The sequence below is a fragment of the Triticum urartu genome, unplaced genomic scaffold (genome assembly GCF_056163025.1).
Source record: "Triticum urartu cultivar PI428250 unplaced genomic scaffold, HENAU_Tu73 scaffold162, whole genome shotgun sequence".
In the NCBI taxonomy this organism is placed as follows: domain Eukaryota; kingdom Viridiplantae; phylum Streptophyta; class Magnoliopsida; order Poales; family Poaceae; genus Triticum; species Triticum urartu.
The window spans coordinates 1-23,551 of record NW_028260077.1 but is presented as its reverse complement, the minus strand read 5'-3'; the positions used below and the strand labels follow the sequence as shown (position 1 = coordinate 23,551).

Below are 23,551 nucleotides of genomic sequence, written 5' to 3'. Positions count from 1 at the left end.
TGACAGGCTTAATATATATCACGCACGTGCGTTCTGTTCCTCACGTACGTACAAAAATAATTAAAAAGGGAATGCAACACGAGGACTTCACCCATCCTAGTACTACTCTCGCCCAAGCACGCTTAACTTCGGAGTTCTGATGGGATCCGGTGCTTTAGTGCTGGTATGATCGCATCCGACATGTTACCCCCGGCTTCATCCCTTATGCTTCCCACTCCCACGTCCGCTGCAAAGACGGCTATACATTCTTACTACCATTACAACCGTCGCCTACTAATGGATAATGCCCTATACTACTTACTCTCTCGCTCAACTACGAAGACGAGTTTACCACTATTTCCACCCCTCCCTCTATACCGCAGCAACACGTATTTTACACCCCTTTCACAACGCGCTTTTCGCGCCCCAACTCTCCCTAGCCGCGTGACTAACGAGCTCCGAGCTAAAACATATCGCAAATGTCAAAAATATGATGACAGGCTTAATATATATCACGCACGTGCGTTCTGTTCCTCACGTACGTACAAAAATAATTAAAAAGGGAATGCAACACGAGGACTTCACCCATCCTAGTACTACTCTCGCCCAAGCACGCTTAACTTCGGAGTTCTGATGGGATCCGGTGCTTTAGTGCTGGTATGATCGCATCCGACATGTTACCCCCGGCTTCATCCCTTATGCTTCCCACTCCCACGTCCGCTGCAAAGACGGCTATACATTCTTACTACCATTACAACCGTCGCCTACTAATGGATAATGCCCTATACTACTTACTCTCTCGCTCAACTACGAAGACGAGTTTACCACTATTTCCACCCCTCCCTCTATACCGCAGCAACACGTATTTTACACCCCTTTCACAACGCGCTTTTCGCGCCCCAACTCTCCCTAGCCGCGTGACTAACGAGCTCCGAGCTAAAACATATCGCAAATGTCAAAAATATGATGACAGGCTTAATATATATCACGCACGTGCGTTCTGTTCCTCACGTACGTACAAAAATAATTAAAAAGGGAATGCAACACGAGGACTTCACCCATCCTAGTACTACTCTCGCCCAAGCACGCTTAACTTCGGAGTTCTGATGGGATCCGGTGCTTTAGTGCTGGTATGATCGCATCCGACATGTTACCCCCGGCTTCATCCCTTATGCTTCCCACTCCCACGTCCGCTGCAAAGACGGCTATACATTCTTACTACCATTACAACCGTCGCCTACTAATGGATAATGCCCTATACTACTTACTCTCTCGCTCAACTACGAAGACGAGTTTACCACTATTTCCACCCCTCCCTCTATACCGCAGCAACACGTATTTTACACCCCTTTCACAACGCGCTTTTCGCGCCCCAACTCTCCCTAGCCGCGTGACTAACGAGCTCCGAGCTAAAACATATCGCAAATGTCAAAAATATGATGACAGGCTTAATATATATCACGCACGTGCGTTCTGTTCCTCACGTACGTACAAAAATAATTAAAAAGGGAATGCAACACGAGGACTTCACCCATCCTAGTACTACTCTCGCCCAAGCACGCTTAACTTCGGAGTTCTGATGGGATCCGGTGCTTTAGTGCTGGTATGATCGCATCCGACATGTTACCCCCGGCTTCATCCCTTATGCTTCCCACTCCCACGTCCGCTGCAAAGACGGCTATACATTCTTACTACCATTACAACCGTCGCCTACTAATGGATAATGCCCTATACTACTTACTCTCTCGCTCAACTACGAAGACGAGTTTACCACTATTTCCACCCCTCCCTCTATACCGCAGCAACACGTATTTTACACCCCTTTCACAACGCGCTTTTCGCGCCCCAACTCTCCCTAGCCGCGTGACTAACGAGCTCCGAGCTAAAACATATCGCAAATGTCAAAAATATGATGACAGGCTTAATATATATCACGCACGTGCGTTCTGTTCCTCACGTACGTACAAAAATAATTAAAAAGGGAATGCAACACGAGGACTTCACCCATCCTAGTACTACTCTCGCCCAAGCACGCTTAACTTCGGAGTTCTGATGGGATCCGGTGCTTTAGTGCTGGTATGATCGCATCCGACATGTTACCCCCGGCTTCATCCCTTATGCTTCCCACTCCCACGTCCGCTGCAAAGACGGCTATACATTCTTACTACCATTACAACCGTCGCCTACTAATGGATAATGCCCTATACTACTTACTCTCTCGCTCAACTACGAAGACGAGTTTACCACTATTTCCACCCCTCCCTCTATACCGCAGCAACACGTATTTTACACCCCTTTCACAACGCGCTTTTCGCGCCCCAACTCTCCCTAGCCGCGTGACTAACGAGCTCCGAGCTAAAACATATCGCAAATGTCAAAAATATGATGACAGGCTTAATATATATCACGCACGTGCGTTCTGTTCCTCACGTACGTACAAAAATAATTAAAAAGGGAATGCAACACGAGGACTTCACCCATCCTAGTACTACTCTCGCCCAAGCACGCTTAACTTCGGAGTTCTGATGGGATCCGGTGCTTTAGTGCTGGTATGATCGCATCCGACATGTTACCCCCGGCTTCATCCCTTATGCTTCCCACTCCCACGTCCGCTGCAAAGACGGCTATACATTCTTACTACCATTACAACCGTCGCCTACTAATGGATAATGCCCTATACTACTTACTCTCTCGCTCAACTACGAAGACGAGTTTACCACTATTTCCACCCCTCCCTCTATACCGCAGCAACACGTATTTTACACCCCTTTCACAACGCGCTTTTCGCGCCCCAACTCTCCCTAGCCGCGTGACTAACGAGCTCCGAGCTAAAACATATCGCAAATGTCAAAAATATGATGACAGGCTTAATATATATCACGCACGTGCGTTCTGTTCCTCACGTACGTACAAAAATAATTAAAAAGGGAATGCAACACGAGGACTTCACCCATCCTAGTACTACTCTCGCCCAAGCACGCTTAACTTCGGAGTTCTGATGGGATCCGGTGCTTTAGTGCTGGTATGATCGCATCCGACATGTTACCCCCGGCTTCATCCCTTATGCTTCCCACTCCCACGTCCGCTGCAAAGACGGCTATACATTCTTACTACCATTACAACCGTCGCCTACTAATGGATAATGCCCTATACTACTTACTCTCTCGCTCAACTACGAAGACGAGTTTACCACTATTTCCACCCCTCCCTCTATACCGCAGCAACACGTATTTTACACCCCTTTCACAACGCGCTTTTCGCGCCCCAACTCTCCCTAGCCGCGTGACTAACGAGCTCCGAGCTAAAACATATCGCAAATGTCAAAAATATGATGACAGGCTTAATATATATCACGCACGTGCGTTCTGTTCCTCACGTACGTACAAAAATAATTAAAAAGGGAATGCAACACGAGGACTTCACCCATCCTAGTACTACTCTCGCCCAAGCACGCTTAACTTCGGAGTTCTGATGGGATCCGGTGCTTTAGTGCTGGTATGATCGCATCCGACATGTTACCCCCGGCTTCATCCCTTATGCTTCCCACTCCCACGTCCGCTGCAAAGACGGCTATACATTCTTACTACCATTACAACCGTCGCCTACTAATGGATAATGCCCTATACTACTTACTCTCTCGCTCAACTACGAAGACGAGTTTACCACTATTTCCACCCCTCCCTCTATACCGCAGCAACACGTATTTTACACCCCTTTCACAACGCGCTTTTCGCGCCCCAACTCTCCCTAGCCGCGTGACTAACGAGCTCCGAGCTAAAACATATCGCAAATGTCAAAAATATGATGACAGGCTTAATATATATCACGCACGTGCGTTCTGTTCCTCACGTACGTACAAAAATAATTAAAAAGGGAATGCAACACGAGGACTTCACCCATCCTAGTACTACTCTCGCCCAAGCACGCTTAACTTCGGAGTTCTGATGGGATCCGGTGCTTTAGTGCTGGTATGATCGCATCCGACATGTTACCCCCGGCTTCATCCCTTATGCTTCCCACTCCCACGTCCGCTGCAAAGACGGCTATACATTCTTACTACCATTACAACCGTCGCCTACTAATGGATAATGCCCTATACTACTTACTCTCTCGCTCAACTACGAAGACGAGTTTACCACTATTTCCACCCCTCCCTCTATACCGCAGCAACACGTATTTTACACCCCTTTCACAACGCGCTTTTCGCGCCCCAACTCTCCCTAGCCGCGTGACTAACGAGCTCCGAGCTAAAACATATCGCAAATGTCAAAAATATGATGACAGGCTTAATATATATCACGCACGTGCGTTCTGTTCCTCACGTACGTACAAAAATAATTAAAAAGGGAATGCAACACGAGGACTTCACCCATCCTAGTACTACTCTCGCCCAAGCACGCTTAACTTCGGAGTTCTGATGGGATCCGGTGCTTTAGTGCTGGTATGATCGCATCCGACATGTTACCCCCGGCTTCATCCCTTATGCTTCCCACTCCCACGTCCGCTGCAAAGACGGCTATACATTCTTACTACCATTACAACCGTCGCCTACTAATGGATAATGCCCTATACTACTTACTCTCTCGCTCAACTACGAAGACGAGTTTACCACTATTTCCACCCCTCCCTCTATACCGCAGCAACACGTATTTTACACCCCTTTCACAACGCGCTTTTCGCGCCCCAACTCTCCCTAGCCGCGTGACTAACGAGCTCCGAGCTAAAACATATCGCAAATGTCAAAAATATGATGACAGGCTTAATATATATCACGCACGTGCGTTCTGTTCCTCACGTACGTACAAAAATAATTAAAAAGGGAATGCAACACGAGGACTTCACCCATCCTAGTACTACTCTCGCCCAAGCACGCTTAACTTCGGAGTTCTGATGGGATCCGGTGCTTTAGTGCTGGTATGATCGCATCCGACATGTTACCCCCGGCTTCATCCCTTATGCTTCCCACTCCCACGTCCGCTGCAAAGACGGCTATACATTCTTACTACCATTACAACCGTCGCCTACTAATGGATAATGCCCTATACTACTTACTCTCTCGCTCAACTACGAAGACGAGTTTACCACTATTTCCACCCCTCCCTCTATACCGCAGCAACACGTATTTTACACCCCTTTCACAACGCGCTTTTCGCGCCCCAACTCTCCCTAGCCGCGTGACTAACGAGCTCCGAGCTAAAACATATCGCAAATGTCAAAAATATGATGGCAGGCTTAATATATATCACGCACGTGCGTTCTGTTCCTCACGTACGTACAAAAATAATTAAAAAGGGAATGCAACACGAGGACTTCCAGGAGGTCACCCATCCTAGTACTACTCTCGCCCAAGCACGCTTAACTTCGGAGTTTTGATGGGATCCGGTGCTTTAGTGCTGGTATGATCGCATCCGACATGTTACCCCCGGCTTCATCCCTTATGCTTCCCACTCCCACGTCCGCTGCAAAGACGGCTATACATTCTTACTACCATTACAACCGTCGCCTACTAATGGATAATGCCCTATACTACTTACTCTCTCGCTCAACTACGAAGACGAGTTTACCACTATTTCCACCCCTCCCTCTATACCGCAGCAACACGTATTTTACACCCCTTTCACAACGCGCTTTTCGCGCCCCAACTCTCCCTAGCCGCGTGACTAACGAGCTCCGAGCTAAAACATATCGCAAATGTCAAAAATATGATGACAGGCTTAATATATATCACGCACGTGCGTTCTGTTCCTCACGTACGTACAAAAATAATTAAAAAGGGAATGCAACACGAGGACTTCACCCATCCTAGTACTACTCTCGCCCAAGCACGCTTAACTTCGGAGTTCTGATGGGATCCGGTGCTTTAGTGCTGGTATGATCGCATCCGACATGTTACCCCCGGCTTCATCCCTTATGCTTCCCACTCCCACGTCCGCTGCAAAGACGGCTATACATTCTTACTACCATTACAACCGTCGCCTACTAATGGATAATGCCCTATACTACTTACTCTCTCGCTCAACTACGAAGACGAGTTTACCACTATTTCCACCCCTCCCTCTATACCGCAGCAACACGTATTTTACACCCCTTTCACAACGCGCTTTTCGCGCCCCAACTCTCCCTAGCCGCGTGACTAACGAGCTCCGAGCTAAAACATATCGCAAATGTCAAAAATATGATGACAGGCTTAATATATATCACGCACGTGCGTTCTGTTCCTCACGTACGTACAAAAATAATTAAAAAGGGAATGCAACACGAGGACTTCACCCATCCTAGTACTACTCTCGCCCAAGCACGCTTAACTTCGGAGTTCTGATGGGATCCGGTGCTTTAGTGCTGGTATGATCGCATCCGACATGTTACCCCCGGCTTCATCCCTTATGCTTCCCACTCCCACGTCCGCTGCAAAGACGGCTATACATTCTTACTACCATTACAACCGTCGCCTACTAATGGATAATGCCCTATACTACTTACTCTCTCGCTCAACTACGAAGACGAGTTTACCACTATTTCCACCCCTCCCTCTATACCGCAGCAACACGTATTTTACACCCCTTTCACAACGCGCTTTTCGCGCCCCAACTCTCCCTAGCCGCGTGACTAACGAGCTCCGAGCTAAAACATATCGCAAATGTCAAAAATATGATGACAGGCTTAATATATATCACGCACGTGCGTTCTGTTCCTCACGTACGTACAAAAATAATTAAAAAGGGAATGCAACACGAGGACTTCACCCATCCTAGTACTACTCTCGCCCAAGCACGCTTAACTTCGGAGTTCTGATGGGATCCGGTGCTTTAGTGCTGGTATGATCGCATCCGACATGTTACCCCCGGCTTCATCCCTTATGCTTCCCACTCCCACGTCCGCTGCAAAGACGGCTATACATTCTTACTACCATTACAACCGTCGCCTACTAATGGATAATGCCCTATACTACTTACTCTCTCGCTCAACTACGAAGACGAGTTTACCACTATTTCCACCCCTCCCTCTATACCGCAGCAACACGTATTTTACACCCCTTTCACAACGCGCTTTTCGCGCCCCAACTCTCCCTAGCCGCGTGACTAACGAGCTCCGAGCTAAAACATATCGCAAATGTCAAAAATATGATGACAGGCTTAATATATATCACGCACGTGCGTTCTGTTCCTCACGTACGTACAAAAATAATTAAAAAGGGAATGCAACACGAGGACTTCACCCATCCTAGTACTACTCTCGCCCAAGCACGCTTAACTTCGGAGTTCTGATGGGATCCGGTGCTTTAGTGCTGGTATGATCGCATCCGACATGTTACCCCCGGCTTCATCCCTTATGCTTCCCACTCCCACGTCCGCTGCAAAGACGGCTATACATTCTTACTACCATTACAACCGTCGCCTACTAATGGATAATGCCCTATACTACTTACTCTCTCGCTCAACTACGAAGACGAGTTTACCACTATTTCCACCCCTCCCTCTATACCGCAGCAACACGTATTTTACACCCCTTTCACAACGCGCTTTTCGCGCCCCAACTCTCCCTAGCCGCGTGACTAACGAGCTCCGAGCTAAAACATATCGCAAATGTCAAAAATATGATGACAGGCTTAATATATATCACGCACGTGCGTTCTGTTCCTCACGTACGTACAAAAATAATTAAAAAGGGAATGCAACACGAGGACTTCACCCATCCTAGTACTACTCTCGCCCAAGCACGCTTAACTTCGGAGTTCTGATGGGATCCGGTGCTTTAGTGCTGGTATGATCGCATCCGACATGTTACCCCCGGCTTCATCCCTTATGCTTCCCACTCCCACGTCCGCTGCAAAGACGGCTATACATTCTTACTACCATTACAACCGTCGCCTACTAATGGATAATGCCCTATACTACTTACTCTCTCGCTCAACTACGAAGACGAGTTTACCACTATTTCCACCCCTCCCTCTATACCGCAGCAACACGTATTTTACACCCCTTTCACAACGCGCTTTTCGCGCCCCAACTCTCCCTAGCCGCGTGACTAACGAGCTCCGAGCTAAAACATATCGCAAATGTCAAAAATATGATGACAGGCTTAATATATATCACGCACGTGCGTTCTGTTCCTCACGTACGTACAAAAATAATTAAAAAGGGAATGCAACACGAGGACTTCACCCATCCTAGTACTACTCTCGCCCAAGCACGCTTAACTTCGGAGTTCTGATGGGATCCGGTGCTTTAGTGCTGGTATGATCGCATCCGACATGTTACCCCCGGCTTCATCCCTTATGCTTCCCACTCCCACGTCCGCTGCAAAGACGGCTATACATTCTTACTACCATTACAACCGTCGCCTACTAATGGATAATGCCCTATACTACTTACTCTCTCGCTCAACTACGAAGACGAGTTTACCACTATTTCCACCCCTCCCTCTATACCGCAGCAACACGTATTTTACACCCCTTTCACAACGCGCTTTTCGCGCCCCAACTCTCCCTAGCCGCGTGACTAACGAGCTCCGAGCTAAAACATATCGCAAATGTCAAAAATATGATGACAGGCTTAATATATATCACGCACGTGCGTTCTGTTCCTCACGTACGTACAAAAATAATTAAAAAGGGAATGCAACACGAGGACTTCACCCATCCTAGTACTACTCTCGCCCAAGCACGCTTAACTTCGGAGTTCTGATGGGATCCGGTGCTTTAGTGCTGGTATGATCGCATCCGACATGTTACCCCCGGCTTCATCCCTTATGCTTCCCACTCCCACGTCCGCTGCAAAGACGGCTATACATTCTTACTACCATTACAACCGTCGCCTACTAATGGATAATGCCCTATACTACTTACTCTCTCGCTCAACTACGAAGACGAGTTTACCACTATTTCCACCCCTCCCTCTATACCGCAGCAACACGTATTTTACACCCCTTTCACAACGCGCTTTTCGCGCCCCAACTCTCCCTAGCCGCGTGACTAACGAGCTCCGAGCTAAAACATATCGCAAATGTCAAAAATATGATGACAGGCTTAATATATATCACGCACGTGCGTTCTGTTCCTCACGTACGTACAAAAATAATTAAAAAGGGAATGCAACACGAGGACTTCACCCATCCTAGTACTACTCTCGCCCAAGCACGCTTAACTTCGGAGTTCTGATGGGATCCGGTGCTTTAGTGCTGGTATGATCGCATCCGACATGTTACCCCCGGCTTCATCCCTTATGCTTCCCACTCCCACGTCCGCTGCAAAGACGGCTATACATTCTTACTACCATTACAACCGTCGCCTACTAATGGATAATGCCCTATACTACTTACTCTCTCGCTCAACTACGAAGACGAGTTTACCACTATTTCCACCCCTCCCTCTATACCGCAGCAACACGTATTTTACACCCCTTTCACAACGCGCTTTTCGCGCCCCAACTCTCCCTAGCCGCGTGACTAACGAGCTCCGAGCTAAAACATATCGCAAATGTCAAAAATATGATGACAGGCTTAATATATATCACGCACGTGCGTTCTGTTCCTCACGTACGTACAAAAATAATTAAAAAGGGAATGCAACACGAGGACTTCACCCATCCTAGTACTACTCTCGCCCAAGCACGCTTAACTTCGGAGTTCTGATGGGATCCGGTGCTTTAGTGCTGGTATGATCGCATCCGACATGTTACCCCCGGCTTCATCCCTTATGCTTCCCACTCCCACGTCCGCTGCAAAGACGGCTATACATTCTTACTACCATTACAACCGTCGCCTACTAATGGATAATGCCCTATACTACTTACTCTCTCGCTCAACTACGAAGACGAGTTTACCACTATTTCCACCCCTCCCTCTATACCGCAGCAACACGTATTTTACACCCCTTTCACAACGCGCTTTTCGCGCCCCAACTCTCCCTAGCCGCGTGACTAACGAGCTCCGAGCTAAAACATATCGCAAATGTCAAAAATATGATGACAGGCTTAATATATATCACGCACGTGCGTTCTGTTCCTCACGTACGTACAAAAATAATTAAAAAGGGAATGCAACACGAGGACTTCACCCATCCTAGTACTACTCTCGCCCAAGCACGCTTAACTTCGGAGTTCTGATGGGATCCGGTGCTTTAGTGCTGGTATGATCGCATCCGACATGTTACCCCCGGCTTCATCCCTTATGCTTCCCACTCCCACGTCCGCTGCAAAGACGGCTATACATTCTTACTACCATTACAACCGTCGCCTACTAATGGATAATGCCCTATACTACTTACTCTCTCGCTCAACTACGAAGACGAGTTTACCACTATTTCCACCCCTCCCTCTATACCGCAGCAACACGTATTTTACACCCCTTTCACAACGCGCTTTTCGCGCCCCAACTCTCCCTAGCCGCGTGACTAACGAGCTCCGAGCTAAAACATATCGCAAATGTCAAAAATATGATGACAGGCTTAATATATATCACGCACGTGCGTTCTGTTCCTCACGTACGTACAAAAATAATTAAAAAGGGAATGCAACACGAGGACTTCACCCATCCTAGTACTACTCTCGCCCAAGCACGCTTAACTTCGGAGTTCTGATGGGATCCGGTGCTTTAGTGCTGGTATGATCGCATCCGACATGTTACCCCCGGCTTCATCCCTTATGCTTCCCACTCCCACGTCCGCTGCAAAGACGGCTATACATTCTTACTACCATTACAACCGTCGCCTACTAATGGATAATGCCCTATACTACTTACTCTCTCGCTCAACTACGAAGACGAGTTTACCACTATTTCCACCCCTCCCTCTATACCGCAGCAACACGTATTTTACACCCCTTTCACAACGCGCTTTTCGCGCCCCAACTCTCCCTAGCCGCGTGACTAACGAGCTCCGAGCTAAAACATATCGCAAATGTCAAAAATATGATGACAGGCTTAATATATATCACGCACGTGCGTTCTGTTCCTCACGTACGTACAAAAATAATTAAAAAGGGAATGCAACACGAGGACTTCACCCATCCTAGTACTACTCTCGCCCAAGCACGCTTAACTTCGGAGTTCTGATGGGATCCGGTGCTTTAGTGCTGGTATGATCGCATCCGACATGTTACCCCCGGCTTCATCCCTTATGCTTCCCACTCCCACGTCCGCTGCAAAGACGGCTATACATTCTTACTACCATTACAACCGTCGCCTACTAATGGATAATGCCCTATACTACTTACTCTCTCGCTCAACTACGAAGACGAGTTTACCACTATTTCCACCCCTCCCTCTATACCGCAGCAACACGTATTTTACACCCCTTTCACAACGCGCTTTTCGCGCCCCAACTCTCCCTAGCCGCGTGACTAACGAGCTCCGAGCTAAAACATATCGCAAATGTCAAAAATATGATGACAGGCTTAATATATATCACGCACGTGCGTTCTGTTCCTCACGTACGTACAAAAATAATTAAAAAGGGAATGCAACACGAGGACTTCACCCATCCTAGTACTACTCTCGCCCAAGCACGCTTAACTTCGGAGTTCTGATGGGATCCGGTGCTTTAGTGCTGGTATGATCGCATCCGACATGTTACCCCCGGCTTCATCCCTTATGCTTCCCACTCCCACGTCCGCTGCAAAGACGGCTATACATTCTTACTACCATTACAACCGTCGCCTACTAATGGATAATGCCCTATACTACTTACTCTCTCGCTCAACTACGAAGACGAGTTTACCACTATTTCCACCCCTCCCTCTATACCGCAGCAACACGTATTTTACACCCCTTTCACAACGCGCTTTTCGCGCCCCAACTCTCCCTAGCCGCGTGACTAACGAGCTCCGAGCTAAAACATATCGCAAATGTCAAAAATATGATGACAGGCTTAATATATATCACGCACGTGCGTTCTGTTCCTCACGTACGTACAAAAATAATTAAAAAGGGAATGCAACACGAGGACTTCACCCATCCTAGTACTACTCTCGCCCAAGCACGCTTAACTTCGGAGTTCTGATGGGATCCGGTGCTTTAGTGCTGGTATGATCGCATCCGACATGTTACCCCCGGCTTCATCCCTTATGCTTCCCACTCCCACGTCCGCTGCAAAGACGGCTATACATTCTTACTACCATTACAACCGTCGCCTACTAATGGATAATGCCCTATACTACTTACTCTCTCGCTCAACTACGAAGACGAGTTTACCACTATTTCCACCCCTCCCTCTATACCGCAGCAACACGTATTTTACACCCCTTTCACAACGCGCTTTTCGCGCCCCAACTCTCCCTAGCCGCGTGACTAACGAGCTCCGAGCTAAAACATATCGCAAATGTCAAAAATATGATGACAGGCTTAATATATATCACGCACGTGCGTTCTGTTCCTCACGTACGTACAAAAATAATTAAAAAGGGAATGCAACACGAGGACTTCACCCATCCTAGTACTACTCTCGCCCAAGCACGCTTAACTTCGGAGTTCTGATGGGATCCGGTGCTTTAGTGCTGGTATGATCGCATCCGACATGTTACCCCCGGCTTCATCCCTTATGCTTCCCACTCCCACGTCCGCTGCAAAGACGGCTATACATTCTTACTACCATTACAACCGTCGCCTACTAATGGATAATGCCCTATACTACTTACTCTCTCGCTCAACTACGAAGACGAGTTTACCACTATTTCCACCCCTCCCTCTATACCGCAGCAACACGTATTTTACACCCCTTTCACAACGCGCTTTTCGCGCCCCAACTCTCCCTAGCCGCGTGACTAACGAGCTCCGAGCTAAAACATATCGCAAATGTCAAAAATATGATGACAGGCTTAATATATATCACGCACGTGCGTTCTGTTCCTCACGTACGTACAAAAATAATTAAAAAGGGAATGCAACACGAGGACTTCACCCATCCTAGTACTACTCTCGCCCAAGCACGCTTAACTTCGGAGTTCTGATGGGATCCGGTGCTTTAGTGCTGGTATGATCGCATCCGACATGTTACCCCCGGCTTCATCCCTTATGCTTCCCACTCCCACGTCCGCTGCAAAGACGGCTATACATTCTTACTACCATTACAACCGTCGCCTACTAATGGATAATGCCCTATACTACTTACTCTCTCGCTCAACTACGAAGACGAGTTTACCACTATTTCCACCCCTCCCTCTATACCGCAGCAACACGTATTTTACACCCCTTTCACAACGCGCTTTTCGCGCCCCAACTCTCCCTAGCCGCGTGACTAACGAGCTCCGAGCTAAAACATATCGCAAATGTCAAAAATATGATGACAGGCTTAATATATATCACGCACGTGCGTTCTGTTCCTCACGTACGTACAAAAATAATTAAAAAGGGAATGCAACACGAGGACTTCACCCATCCTAGTACTACTCTCGCCCAAGCACGCTTAACTTCGGAGTTCTGATGGGATCCGGTGCTTTAGTGCTGGTATGATCGCATCCGACATGTTACCCCCGGCTTCATCCCTTATGCTTCCCACTCCCACGTCCGCTGCAAAGACGGCTATACATTCTTACTACCATTACAACCGTCGCCTACTAATGGATAATGCCCTATACTACTTACTCTCTCGCTCAACTACGAAGACGAGTTTACCACTATTTCCACCCCTCCCTCTATACCGCAGCAACACGTATTTTACACCCCTTTCACAACGCGCTTTTCGCGCCCCAACTCTCCCTAGCCGCGTGACTAACGAGCTCCGAGCTAAAACATATCGCAAATGTCAAAAATATGATGACAGGCTTAATATATATCACGCACGTGCGTTCTGTTCCTTCTGTTCCTCACGTACGTACAAAAATAATTAAAAAGGGAATGCAACACGAGGACTTCACCCATCCTAGTACTACTCTCGCCCAAGCACGCTTAACTTCGGAGTTCTGATGGGATCCGGTGCTTTAGTGCTGGTATGATCGCATCCGACATGTTACCCCCGGCTTCATCCCTTATGCTTCCCACTCCCACGTCCGCTGCAAAGACGGCTATACATTCTTACTACCATTACAACCGTCGCCTACTAATGGATAATGCCCTATACTACTTACTCTCTCGCTCAACTACGAAGACGAGTTTACCACTATTTCCACCCCTCCCTCTATACCGCAGCAACACGTATTTTACACCCCTTTCACAACGCGCTTTTCGCGCCCCAACTCTCCCTAGCCGCGTGACTAACGAGCTCCGAGCTAAAACATATCGCAAATGTCAAAAATATGATGACAGGCTTAATATATATCACGCACGTGCGTTCTGTTCCTCACGTACGTACAAAAATAATTAAAAAGGGAATGCAACACGAGGACTTCACCCATCCTAGTACTACTCTCGCCCAAGCACGCTTAACTTCGGAGTTCTGATGGGATCCGGTGCTTTAGTGCTGGTATGATCGCATCCGACATGTTACCCCCGGCTTCATCCCTTATGCTTCCCACTCCCACGTCCGCTGCAAAGACGGCTATACATTCTTACTACCATTACAACCGTCGCCTACTAATGGATAATGCCCTATACTACTTACTCTCTCGCTCAACTACGAAGACGAGTTTACCACTATTTCCACCCCTCCCTCTATACCGCAGCAACACGTATTTTACACCCCTTTCACAACGCGCTTTTCGCGCCCCAACTCTCCCTAGCCGCGTGACTAACGAGCTCCGAGCTAAAACATATCGCAAATGTCAAAAATATGATGACAGGCTTAATATATATCACGCACGTGCGTTCTGTTCCTCACGTACGTACAAAAATAATTAAAAAGGGAATGCAACACGAGGACTTCACCCATCCTAGTACTACTCTCGCCCAAGCACGCTTAACTTCGGAGTTCTGATGGGATCCGGTGCTTTAGTGCTGGTATGATCGCATCCGACATGTTACCCCCGGCTTCATCCCTTATGCTTCCCACTCCCACGTCCGCTGCAAAGACGGCTATGACGGCTATACATTCTTACTACCATTACAACCGTCGCCTACTAATGGATAATGCCCTATACTACTTACTCTCTCGCTCAACTACGAAGACGAGTTTACCACTATTTCCACCCCTCCCTCTATACCGCAGCAACACGTATTTTACACCCCTTTCACAACGCGCTTTTCGCGCCCCAACTCTCCCTAGCCGCGTGACTAACGAGCTCCGAGCTAAAACATATCGCAAATGTCAAAAATATGATGACAGGCTTAATATATATCACGCACGTGCGTTCTGTTCCTCACGTACGTACAAAAATAATTAAAAAGGGAATGCAACACGAGGACTTCACCCATCCTAGTACTACTCTCGCCCAAGCACGCTTAACTTCGGAGTTCTGATGGGATCCGGTGCTTTAGTGCTGGTATGATCGCATCCGACATGTTACCCCCGGCTTCATCCCTTATGCTTCCCACTCCCACGTCCGCTGCAAAGACGGCTATACATTCTTACTACCATTACAACCGTCGCCTACTAATGGATAATGCCCTATACTACTTACTCTCTCGCTCAACTACGAAGACGAGTTTACCACTATTTCCACCCCTCCCTCTATACCGCAGCAACACGTATTTTACACCCCTTTCACAACGCGCTTTTCGCGCCCCAACTCTCCCTAGCCGCGTGACTAACGAGCTCCGAGCTAAAACATATCGCAAATGTCAAAAATATGATGACAGGCTTAATATATATCACGCACGTGCGTTCTGTTCCTCACGTACGTACAAAAATAATTAAAAAGGGAATGCAACACGAGGACTTCACCCATCCTAGTACTACTCTCGCCCAAGCACGCTTAACTTCGGAGTTCTGATGGGATCCGGTGCTTTAGTGCTGGTATGATCGCATCCGACATGTTACCCCCGGCTTCATCCCTTATGCTTCCCACTCCCACGTCCGCTGCAAAGACGGCTATACATTCTTACTACCATTACAACCGTCGCCTACTAATGGATAATGCCCTATACTACTTACTCTCTCGCTCAACTACGAAGACGAGTTTACCACTATTTCCACCCCTCCCTCTATACCGCAGCAACACGTATTTTACACCCCTTTCACAACGCGCTTTTCGCGCCCCAACTCTCCCTAGCCGCGTGACTAACGAGCTCCGAGCTAAAACATATCGCAAATGTCAAAAATATGATGACAGGCTTAATATATATCACGCACGTGCGTTCTGTTCCTCACGTACGTACAAAAATAATTAAAAAGGGAATGCAACACGAGGACTTCACCCATCCTAGTACTACTCTCGCCCAAGCACGCTTAACTTCGGAGTTCTGATGGGATCCGGTGCTTTAGTGCTGGTATGATCGCATCCGACATGTTACCCCCGGCTTCATCCCTTATGCTTCCCACTCCCACGTCCGCTGCAAAGACGGCTATACATTCTTACTACCATTACAACCGTCGCCTACTAATGGATAATGCCCTATACTACTTACTCTCTCGCTCAACTACGAAGACGAGTTTACCACTATTTCCACCCCTCCCTCTATACCGCAGCAACACGTATTTTACACCCCTTTCACAACGCGCTTTTCGCGCCCCAACTCTCCCTAGCCGCGTGACTAACGAGCTCCGAGCTAAAACATATCGCAAATGTCAAAAATATGATGACAGGCTTAATATATATCACGCACGTGCGTTCTGTTCCTCACGTACGTACAAAAATAATTAAAAAGGGAATGCAACACGAGGACTTCACCCATCCTAGTACTACTCTCGCCCAAGCACGCTTAACTTCGGAGTTCTGATGGGATCCGGTGCTTTAGTGCTGGTATGATCGCATCCGACATGTTACCCCCGGCTTCATCCCTTATGCTTCCCACTCCCACGTCCGCTGCAAAGACGGCTATACATTCTTACTACCATTACAACCGTCGCCTACTAATGGATAATGCCCTATACTACTTACTCTCTCGCTCAACTACGAAGACGAGTTTACCACTATTTCCACCCCTCCCTCTATACCGCAGCAACACGTATTTTACACCCCTTTCACAACGCGCTTTTCGCGCCCCAACTCTCCCTAGCCGCGTGACTAACGAGCTCCGAGCTAAAACATATCGCAAATGTCAAAAATATGATGACAGGCTTAATATATATCACGCACGTGCGTTCTGTTCCTCACGTACGTACAAAAATAATTAAAAAGGGAATGCAACACGAGGACTTCACCCATCCTAGTACTACTCTCGCCCAAGCACGCTTAACTTCGGAGTTCTGATGGGATCCGGTGCTTTAGTGCTGGTATGATCGCATCCGACATGTTACCCCCGGCTTCATCCCTTATGCTTCCCACTCCCACGTCCGCTGCAAAGACGGCTATACATTCTTACTACCATTACAACCGTCGCCTACTAATGGATAATGCCCTATACTACTTACTCTCTCGCTCAACTACGAAGACGAGTTTACCACTATTTCCACCCCTCCCTCTATACCGCAGCAACACGTATTTTACACCCCTTTCACAACGCGCTTTTCGCGCCCCAACTCTCCCTAGCCGCGTGACTAACGAGCTCCGAGCTAAAACATATCGCAAATGTCAAAAATATGATGACAGGCTTAATATATATCACGCACGTGCGTTCTGTTCCTCACGTACGTACAAAAATAATTAAAAAGGGAATGCAACACGAGGACTTCACCCATCCTAGTACTACTCTCGCCCAAGCACGCTTAACTTCGGAGTTCTGATGGGATCCGGTGCTTTAGTGCTGGTATGATCGCATCCGACATGTTACCCCCGGCTTCATCCCTTATGCTTCCCACTCCCACGTCCGCTGCAAAGACGGCTATACATTCTTACTACCATTACAACCGTCGCCTACTAATGGATAATGCCCTATACTACTTACTCTCTCGCTCAACTACGAAGACGAGTTTACCACTATTTCCACCCCTCCCTCTATACCGCAGCAACACGTATTTTACACCCCTTTCACAACGCGCTTTTCGCGCCCCAACTCTCCCTAGCCGCGTGACTAACGAGCTCCGAGCTAAAACATATCGCAAATGTCAAAAATATGATGACAGGCTTAATATATATCACGCACGTGCGTTCTGTTCCTCACGTACGTACAAAAATAATTAAAAAGGGAATGCAACACGAGGACTTCACCCATCCTAGTACTACTCTCGCCCAAGCACGCTTAACTTCGGAGTTCTGATGGGATCCGGTGCTTTAGTGCTGGTATGATCGCATCCGACATGTTACCCCCGGCTTCATCCCTTATGCTTCCCACTCCCACGTCCGCTGCAAAGACGGCTATACATTCTTACTACCATTACAACCGTCGCCTACTAATGGATAATGCCCTATACTACTTACTCTCTCGCTCAACTACGAAGACGAGTTTACCACTATTTCCACCCCTCCCTCTATACCGCAGCAACACGTATTTTACACCCCTTTCACAACGCGCTTTTCGCGCCCCAACTCTCCCTAGCCGCGTGACTAACGAGCTCCGAGCTAAAACATATCGCAAATGTCAAAAATATGATGACAGGCTTAATATATATCACGCACGTGCGTTCTGTTCCTCACGTACGTACAAAAATAATTAAAAAGGGAATGCAACACGAGGACTTCACCCATCCTAGTACTACTCTCGCCCAAGCACGCTTAACTTCGGAGTTCTGATGGGATCCGGTGCTTTAGTGCTGGTATGATCGCATCCGACATGTTACCCCCGGCTTCATCCCTTATGCTTCCCACTCCCACGTCCGCTGCAAAGACGGCTATACATTCTTACTACCATTACAACCGTCGCCTACTAATGGATAATGCCCTATACTACTTACTCTCTCGCTCAACTACGAAGACGAGTTTACCACTATTTCCACCCCTCCCTCTATACCGCAGCAACACGTATTTTACACCCCTTTCACAACGCGCTTTTCGCGCCCCAACTCTCCCTAGCCGCGTGACTAACGAGCTCCGAGCTAAAACATATCGCAAATGTCAAAAATATGATGACAGGCTTAATATATATCACGCACGTGCGTTCTGTTCCTCACGTACGTACAAAAATAATTAAAAAGGGAATGCAACACGAGGACTTCACCCATCCTAGTACTACTCTCGCCCAAGCACGCTTAACTTCGGAGTTCTGATGGGATCCGGTGCTTTAGTGCTGGTATGATCGCATCCGACATGTTACCCCCGGCTTCATCCCTTATGCTTCCCACTCCCACGTCCGCTGCAAAGACGGCTATACATTCTTACTACCATTACAACCGTCGCCTACTAATGGATAATGCCCTATACTACTTACTCTCTCGCTCAACTACGAAGACGAGTTTACCACTATTTCCACCCCTCCCTCTATACCGCAGCAACACGTATTTTACACCCCTTTCACAACGCGCTTTTCGCGCCCCAACTCTCCCTAGCCGCGTGACTAACGAGCTCCGAGCTAAAACATATCGCAAATGTCAAAAATATGATGACAGGCTTAATATATATCACGCACGTGCGTTCTGTTCCTCACGTACGTACAAAAATAATTAAAAAGGGAATGCAACACGAGGACTTCACCCATCCTAGTACTACTCTCGCCCAAGCACGCTTAACTTCGGAGTTCTGATGGGATCCGGTGCTTTAGTGCTGGTATGATCGCATCCGACATGTTACCCCCGGCTTCATCCCTTATGCTTCCCACTCCCACGTCCGCTGCAAAGACGGCTATACATTCTTACTACCATTACAACCGTCGCCTACTAATGGATAATGCCCTATACTACTTACTCTCTCGCTCAACTACGAAGACGAGTTTACCACTATTTCCACCCCTCCCTCTATACCGCAGCAACACGTATTTTACACCCCTTTCACAACGCGCTTTTCGCGCCCCAACTCTCCCTAGCCGCGTGACTAACGAGCTCCGAGCTAAAACATATCGCAAATGTCAAAAATATGATGACAGGCTTAATATATATCACGCACGTGCGTTCTGTTCCTCACGTACGTACAAAAATAATTAAAAAGGGAATGCAACACGAGGACTTCACCCATCCTAGTACTACTCTCGCCCAAGCACGCTTAACTTCGGAGTTCTGATGGGATCCGGTGCTTTAGTGCTGGTATGATCGCATCCGACATGTTACCCCCGGCTTCATCCCTTATGCTTCCCACTCCCACGTCCGCTGCAAAGACGGCTATACATTCTTACTACCATTACAACCGTCGCCTACTAATGGATAATGCCCTATACTACTTACTCTCTCGCTCAACTACGAAGACGAGTTTACCACTATTTCCACCCCTCCCTCTATACCGCAGCAACACGTATTTTACACCCCTTTCACAACGCGCTTTTCGCGCCCCAACTCTCCCTAGCCGCGTGACTAACGAGCTCCGAGCTAAAACATATCGCAAATGTCAAAAATATGATGACAGGCTTAATATATATCACGCACGTGCGTTCTGTTCCTCACGTACGTACAAAAATAATTAAAAAGGGAATGCAACACGAGGACTTCACCCATCCTAGTACTACTCTCGCCCAAGCACGCTTAACTTCGGAGTTCTGATGGGATCCGGTGCTTTAGTGCTGGTATGATCGCATCCGACATGTTACCCCCGGCTTCATCCCTTATGCTTCCCACTCCCACGTCCGCTGCAAAGACGGCTATACATTCTTACTACCATTACAACCGTCGCCTACTAATGGATAATGCCCTATACTACTTACTCTCTCGCTCAACTACGAAGACGAGTTTACCACTATTTCCACCCCTCCCTCTATACCGCAGCAACACGTATTTTACACCCCTTTCACAACGCGCTTTTCGCGCCCCAACTCTCCCTAGCCGCGTGACTAACGAGCTCCGAGCTAAAACATATCGCAAATGTCAAAAATATGATGACAGGCTTAATATATATCACGCACGTGCGTTCTGTTCCTCACGTACGTACAAAAATAATTAAAAAGGGAATGCAACACGAGGACTTCACCCATCCTAGTACTACTCTCGCCCAAGCACGCTTAACTTCGGAGTTCTGATGGGATCCGGTGCTTTAGTGCTGGTATGATCGCATCCGACATGTTACCCCCGGCTTCATCCCTTATGCTTCCCACTCCCACGTCCGCTGCAAAGACGGCTATACATTCTTACTACCATTACAACCGTCGCCTACTAATGGATAATGCCCTATACTACTTACTCTCTCGCTCAACTACGAAGACGAGTTTACCACTATTTCCACCCCTCCCTCTATACCGCAGCAACACGTATTTTACACCCCTTTCACAACGCGCTTTTCGCGCCCCAACTCTCCCTAGCCGCGTGACTAACGAGCTCCGAGCTAAAACATATCGCAAATGTCAAAAATATGATGACAGGCTTAATATATATCACGCACGTGCGTTCTGTTCCTCACGTACGTACAAAAATAATTAAAAAGGGAATGCAACACGAGGACTTCACCCATCCTAGTACTACTCTCGCCCAAGCACGCTTAACTTCGGAGTTCTGATGGGATCCGGTGCTTTAGTGCTGGTATGATCGCATCCGACATGTTACCCCCGGCTTCATCCCTTATGCTTCCCACTCCCACGTCCGCTGCAAAGACGGCTATACATTCTTACTACCATTACAACCGTCGCCTACTAATGGATAATGCCCTATACTACTTACTCTCTCGCTCAACTACGAAGACGAGTTTACCACTATTTCCACCCCTCCCTCTATACCGCAGCAACACGTATTTTACACCCCTTTCACAACGCGCTTTTCGCGCCCCAACTCTCCCTAGCCGCGTGACTAACGAGCTCCGAGCTAAAACATATCGCAAATGTCAAAAATATGATGACAGGCTTAATATATATCACGCACGTGCGTTCTGTTCCTCACGTACGTACAAAAATAATTAAAAAGGGAATGCAACACGAGGACTTCACCCATCCTAGTACTACTCTCGCCCAAGCACGCTTAACTTCGGAGTTCTGATGGGATCCGGTGCTTTAGTGCTGGTATGATCGCATCCGACATGTTACCCCCGGCTTCATCCCTTATGCTTCCCACTCCCACGTCCGCTGCAAAGACGGCTATACATTCTTACTACCATTACAACCGTCGCCTACTAATGGATAATGCCCTATACTACTTACTCTCTCGCTCAACTACGAAGACGAGTTTACCACTATTTCCACCCCTCCCTCTATACCGCAGCAACACGTATTTTACACCCCTTTCACAACGCGCTTTTCGCGCCCCAACTCTCCCTAGCCGCGTGACTAACGAGCTCCGAGCTAAAACATATCGCAAATGTCAAAAATATGATGACAGGCTTAATATATATCACGCACGTGCGTTCTGTTCCTCACGTACGTACAAAAATAATTAAAAAGGGAATGCAACACGAGGACTTCACCCATCCTAGTACTACTCTCGCCCAAGCACGCTTAACTTCGGAGTTCTGATGGGATCCGGTGCTTTAGTGCTGGTATGATCGCATCCGACATGTTACCCCCGGCTTCATCCCTTATGCTTCCCACTCCCACGTCCGCTGCAAAGACGGCTATACATTCTTACTACCATTACAACCGTCGCCTACTAATGGATAATGCCCTATACTACTTACTCTCTCGCTCAACTACGAAGACGAGTTTACCACTATTTCCACCCCTCCCTCTATACCGCAGCAACACGTATTTTACACCCCTTTCACAACGCGCTTTTCGCGCCCCAACTCTCCCTAGCCGCGTGACTAACGAGCTCCGAGCTAAAACATATCGCAAATGTCAAAAATATGATGACAGGCTTAATATATATCACGCACGTGCGTTCTGTTCCTCACGTACGTACAAAAATAATTAAAAAGGGAATGCAACACGAGGACTTCACCCATCCTAGTACTACTCTCGCCCAAGCACGCTTAACTTCGGAGTTCTGATGGGATCCGGTGCTTTAGTGCTGGTATGATCGCATCCGACATGTTACCCCCGGCTTCATCCCTTATGCTTCCCACTCCCACGTCCGCTGCAAAGACGGCTATACATTCTTACTACCATTACAACCGTCGCCTACTAATGGATAATGCCCTATACTACTTACTCTCTCGCTCAACTACGAAGACGAGTTTACCACTATTTCCACCCCTCCCTCTATACCGCAGCAACACGTATTTTACACCCCTTTCACAACGCGCTTTTCGCGCCCCAACTCTCCCTAGCCGCGTGACTAACGAGCTCCGAGCTAAAACATATCGCAAATGTCAAAAATATGATGACAGGCTTAATATATATCACGCACGTGCGTTCTGTTCCTCACGTACGTACAAAAATAATTAAAAAGGGAATGCAACACGAGGACTTCAGCCCATCCTAGTACTACTCTCGCCCAAGCACGCTTAACTTCGGAGTTCTGATGGGATCCGGTGCTTTAGTGCTGGTATGATCGCATCCGACATGTTACCCCCGGCTTCATCCCTTATGCTTCCCACTCCCACGTCCGCTGCAAAGACGGCTATACATTCTTACTACCATTACAACCGTCGCCTACTAATGGATAATGCCCTATACTACTTACTCTCTCGCTCAACTACGAAGACGAGTTTACCACTATTTCCACCCC

General features: G+C 47.8%; 1 non-coding gene and 49 pseudogenes across 1 annotated transcript; all 50 read right to left on the bottom strand.

Annotated features, from left to right (window-relative positions):
* Window positions 1-68: 68 nt before the first annotated feature.
* On the bottom strand, window positions 69-177 carry LOC147954191 (5S ribosomal RNA; annotated as a pseudogene).
* Window positions 178-541: 364 nt separating this feature from the next.
* LOC147954190 (5S ribosomal RNA) lies at window positions 542-650 on the bottom strand (annotated as a pseudogene).
* A 364-nt stretch (window positions 651-1,014) lies between these two features.
* LOC147954189 (5S ribosomal RNA) lies at window positions 1,015-1,123 on the bottom strand (annotated as a pseudogene).
* A 364-nt stretch (window positions 1,124-1,487) lies between these two features.
* Window positions 1,488-1,596, bottom strand: LOC147954188 (5S ribosomal RNA; annotated as a pseudogene).
* Window positions 1,597-1,960: 364 nt separating this feature from the next.
* Window positions 1,961-2,069, bottom strand: LOC147954187 (5S ribosomal RNA; annotated as a pseudogene).
* Window positions 2,070-2,433: 364 nt separating this feature from the next.
* On the bottom strand, window positions 2,434-2,542 carry LOC147954186 (5S ribosomal RNA; annotated as a pseudogene).
* Window positions 2,543-2,906: 364 nt separating this feature from the next.
* LOC147954185 (5S ribosomal RNA) lies at window positions 2,907-3,015 on the bottom strand (annotated as a pseudogene).
* Window positions 3,016-3,379: 364 nt separating this feature from the next.
* On the bottom strand, window positions 3,380-3,488 carry LOC147954184 (5S ribosomal RNA; annotated as a pseudogene).
* Window positions 3,489-3,852: 364 nt separating this feature from the next.
* On the bottom strand, window positions 3,853-3,961 carry LOC147954183 (5S ribosomal RNA; annotated as a pseudogene).
* Window positions 3,962-4,325: 364 nt separating this feature from the next.
* Window positions 4,326-4,434, bottom strand: LOC147954182 (5S ribosomal RNA; annotated as a pseudogene).
* Window positions 4,435-4,798: 364 nt separating this feature from the next.
* Window positions 4,799-4,907, bottom strand: LOC147954181 (5S ribosomal RNA; annotated as a pseudogene).
* A 364-nt stretch (window positions 4,908-5,271) lies between these two features.
* LOC147954180 (5S ribosomal RNA) lies at window positions 5,272-5,389 on the bottom strand. The gene has a single exon (XR_015613662.1). It is a non-coding gene; the product is annotated as a 5S ribosomal RNA (ribosomal RNA).
* Window positions 5,390-5,753: 364 nt separating this feature from the next.
* Window positions 5,754-5,862, bottom strand: LOC147954179 (5S ribosomal RNA; annotated as a pseudogene).
* Window positions 5,863-6,226: 364 nt separating this feature from the next.
* On the bottom strand, window positions 6,227-6,335 carry LOC147954178 (5S ribosomal RNA; annotated as a pseudogene).
* Window positions 6,336-6,699: 364 nt separating this feature from the next.
* LOC147954177 (5S ribosomal RNA) lies at window positions 6,700-6,808 on the bottom strand (annotated as a pseudogene).
* A 364-nt stretch (window positions 6,809-7,172) lies between these two features.
* LOC147954176 (5S ribosomal RNA) lies at window positions 7,173-7,281 on the bottom strand (annotated as a pseudogene).
* Window positions 7,282-7,645: 364 nt separating this feature from the next.
* LOC147954175 (5S ribosomal RNA) lies at window positions 7,646-7,754 on the bottom strand (annotated as a pseudogene).
* A 364-nt stretch (window positions 7,755-8,118) lies between these two features.
* LOC147954174 (5S ribosomal RNA) lies at window positions 8,119-8,227 on the bottom strand (annotated as a pseudogene).
* Window positions 8,228-8,591: 364 nt separating this feature from the next.
* On the bottom strand, window positions 8,592-8,700 carry LOC147954173 (5S ribosomal RNA; annotated as a pseudogene).
* A 364-nt stretch (window positions 8,701-9,064) lies between these two features.
* On the bottom strand, window positions 9,065-9,173 carry LOC147954172 (5S ribosomal RNA; annotated as a pseudogene).
* Window positions 9,174-9,537: 364 nt separating this feature from the next.
* LOC147954171 (5S ribosomal RNA) lies at window positions 9,538-9,646 on the bottom strand (annotated as a pseudogene).
* A 364-nt stretch (window positions 9,647-10,010) lies between these two features.
* Window positions 10,011-10,119, bottom strand: LOC147954170 (5S ribosomal RNA; annotated as a pseudogene).
* Window positions 10,120-10,483: 364 nt separating this feature from the next.
* Window positions 10,484-10,592, bottom strand: LOC147954169 (5S ribosomal RNA; annotated as a pseudogene).
* A 364-nt stretch (window positions 10,593-10,956) lies between these two features.
* LOC147954168 (5S ribosomal RNA) lies at window positions 10,957-11,065 on the bottom strand (annotated as a pseudogene).
* A 364-nt stretch (window positions 11,066-11,429) lies between these two features.
* Window positions 11,430-11,538, bottom strand: LOC147954167 (5S ribosomal RNA; annotated as a pseudogene).
* Window positions 11,539-11,902: 364 nt separating this feature from the next.
* On the bottom strand, window positions 11,903-12,011 carry LOC147954166 (5S ribosomal RNA; annotated as a pseudogene).
* A 364-nt stretch (window positions 12,012-12,375) lies between these two features.
* On the bottom strand, window positions 12,376-12,484 carry LOC147954165 (5S ribosomal RNA; annotated as a pseudogene).
* A 364-nt stretch (window positions 12,485-12,848) lies between these two features.
* LOC147954164 (5S ribosomal RNA) lies at window positions 12,849-12,957 on the bottom strand (annotated as a pseudogene).
* Window positions 12,958-13,321: 364 nt separating this feature from the next.
* Window positions 13,322-13,430, bottom strand: LOC147954163 (5S ribosomal RNA; annotated as a pseudogene).
* A 373-nt stretch (window positions 13,431-13,803) lies between these two features.
* LOC147954162 (5S ribosomal RNA) lies at window positions 13,804-13,912 on the bottom strand (annotated as a pseudogene).
* Window positions 13,913-14,276: 364 nt separating this feature from the next.
* Window positions 14,277-14,385, bottom strand: LOC147954161 (5S ribosomal RNA; annotated as a pseudogene).
* Window positions 14,386-14,749: 364 nt separating this feature from the next.
* LOC147954160 (5S ribosomal RNA) lies at window positions 14,750-14,858 on the bottom strand (annotated as a pseudogene).
* A 373-nt stretch (window positions 14,859-15,231) lies between these two features.
* On the bottom strand, window positions 15,232-15,340 carry LOC147954159 (5S ribosomal RNA; annotated as a pseudogene).
* A 364-nt stretch (window positions 15,341-15,704) lies between these two features.
* On the bottom strand, window positions 15,705-15,813 carry LOC147954158 (5S ribosomal RNA; annotated as a pseudogene).
* Window positions 15,814-16,177: 364 nt separating this feature from the next.
* On the bottom strand, window positions 16,178-16,286 carry LOC147954157 (5S ribosomal RNA; annotated as a pseudogene).
* Window positions 16,287-16,650: 364 nt separating this feature from the next.
* Window positions 16,651-16,759, bottom strand: LOC147954156 (5S ribosomal RNA; annotated as a pseudogene).
* A 364-nt stretch (window positions 16,760-17,123) lies between these two features.
* Window positions 17,124-17,232, bottom strand: LOC147954155 (5S ribosomal RNA; annotated as a pseudogene).
* Window positions 17,233-17,596: 364 nt separating this feature from the next.
* On the bottom strand, window positions 17,597-17,705 carry LOC147954154 (5S ribosomal RNA; annotated as a pseudogene).
* A 364-nt stretch (window positions 17,706-18,069) lies between these two features.
* On the bottom strand, window positions 18,070-18,178 carry LOC147954153 (5S ribosomal RNA; annotated as a pseudogene).
* Window positions 18,179-18,542: 364 nt separating this feature from the next.
* LOC147954152 (5S ribosomal RNA) lies at window positions 18,543-18,651 on the bottom strand (annotated as a pseudogene).
* Window positions 18,652-19,015: 364 nt separating this feature from the next.
* On the bottom strand, window positions 19,016-19,124 carry LOC147954151 (5S ribosomal RNA; annotated as a pseudogene).
* A 364-nt stretch (window positions 19,125-19,488) lies between these two features.
* Window positions 19,489-19,597, bottom strand: LOC147954150 (5S ribosomal RNA; annotated as a pseudogene).
* A 364-nt stretch (window positions 19,598-19,961) lies between these two features.
* On the bottom strand, window positions 19,962-20,070 carry LOC147954149 (5S ribosomal RNA; annotated as a pseudogene).
* Window positions 20,071-20,434: 364 nt separating this feature from the next.
* Window positions 20,435-20,543, bottom strand: LOC147954148 (5S ribosomal RNA; annotated as a pseudogene).
* Window positions 20,544-20,907: 364 nt separating this feature from the next.
* LOC147954147 (5S ribosomal RNA) lies at window positions 20,908-21,016 on the bottom strand (annotated as a pseudogene).
* Window positions 21,017-21,380: 364 nt separating this feature from the next.
* LOC147954146 (5S ribosomal RNA) lies at window positions 21,381-21,489 on the bottom strand (annotated as a pseudogene).
* A 364-nt stretch (window positions 21,490-21,853) lies between these two features.
* LOC147954145 (5S ribosomal RNA) lies at window positions 21,854-21,962 on the bottom strand (annotated as a pseudogene).
* Window positions 21,963-22,326: 364 nt separating this feature from the next.
* On the bottom strand, window positions 22,327-22,435 carry LOC147954144 (5S ribosomal RNA; annotated as a pseudogene).
* Window positions 22,436-22,799: 364 nt separating this feature from the next.
* Window positions 22,800-22,908, bottom strand: LOC147954143 (5S ribosomal RNA; annotated as a pseudogene).
* Window positions 22,909-23,272: 364 nt separating this feature from the next.
* LOC147954142 (5S ribosomal RNA) lies at window positions 23,273-23,382 on the bottom strand (annotated as a pseudogene).
* Window positions 23,383-23,551: the final 169 nt, after the last annotated feature.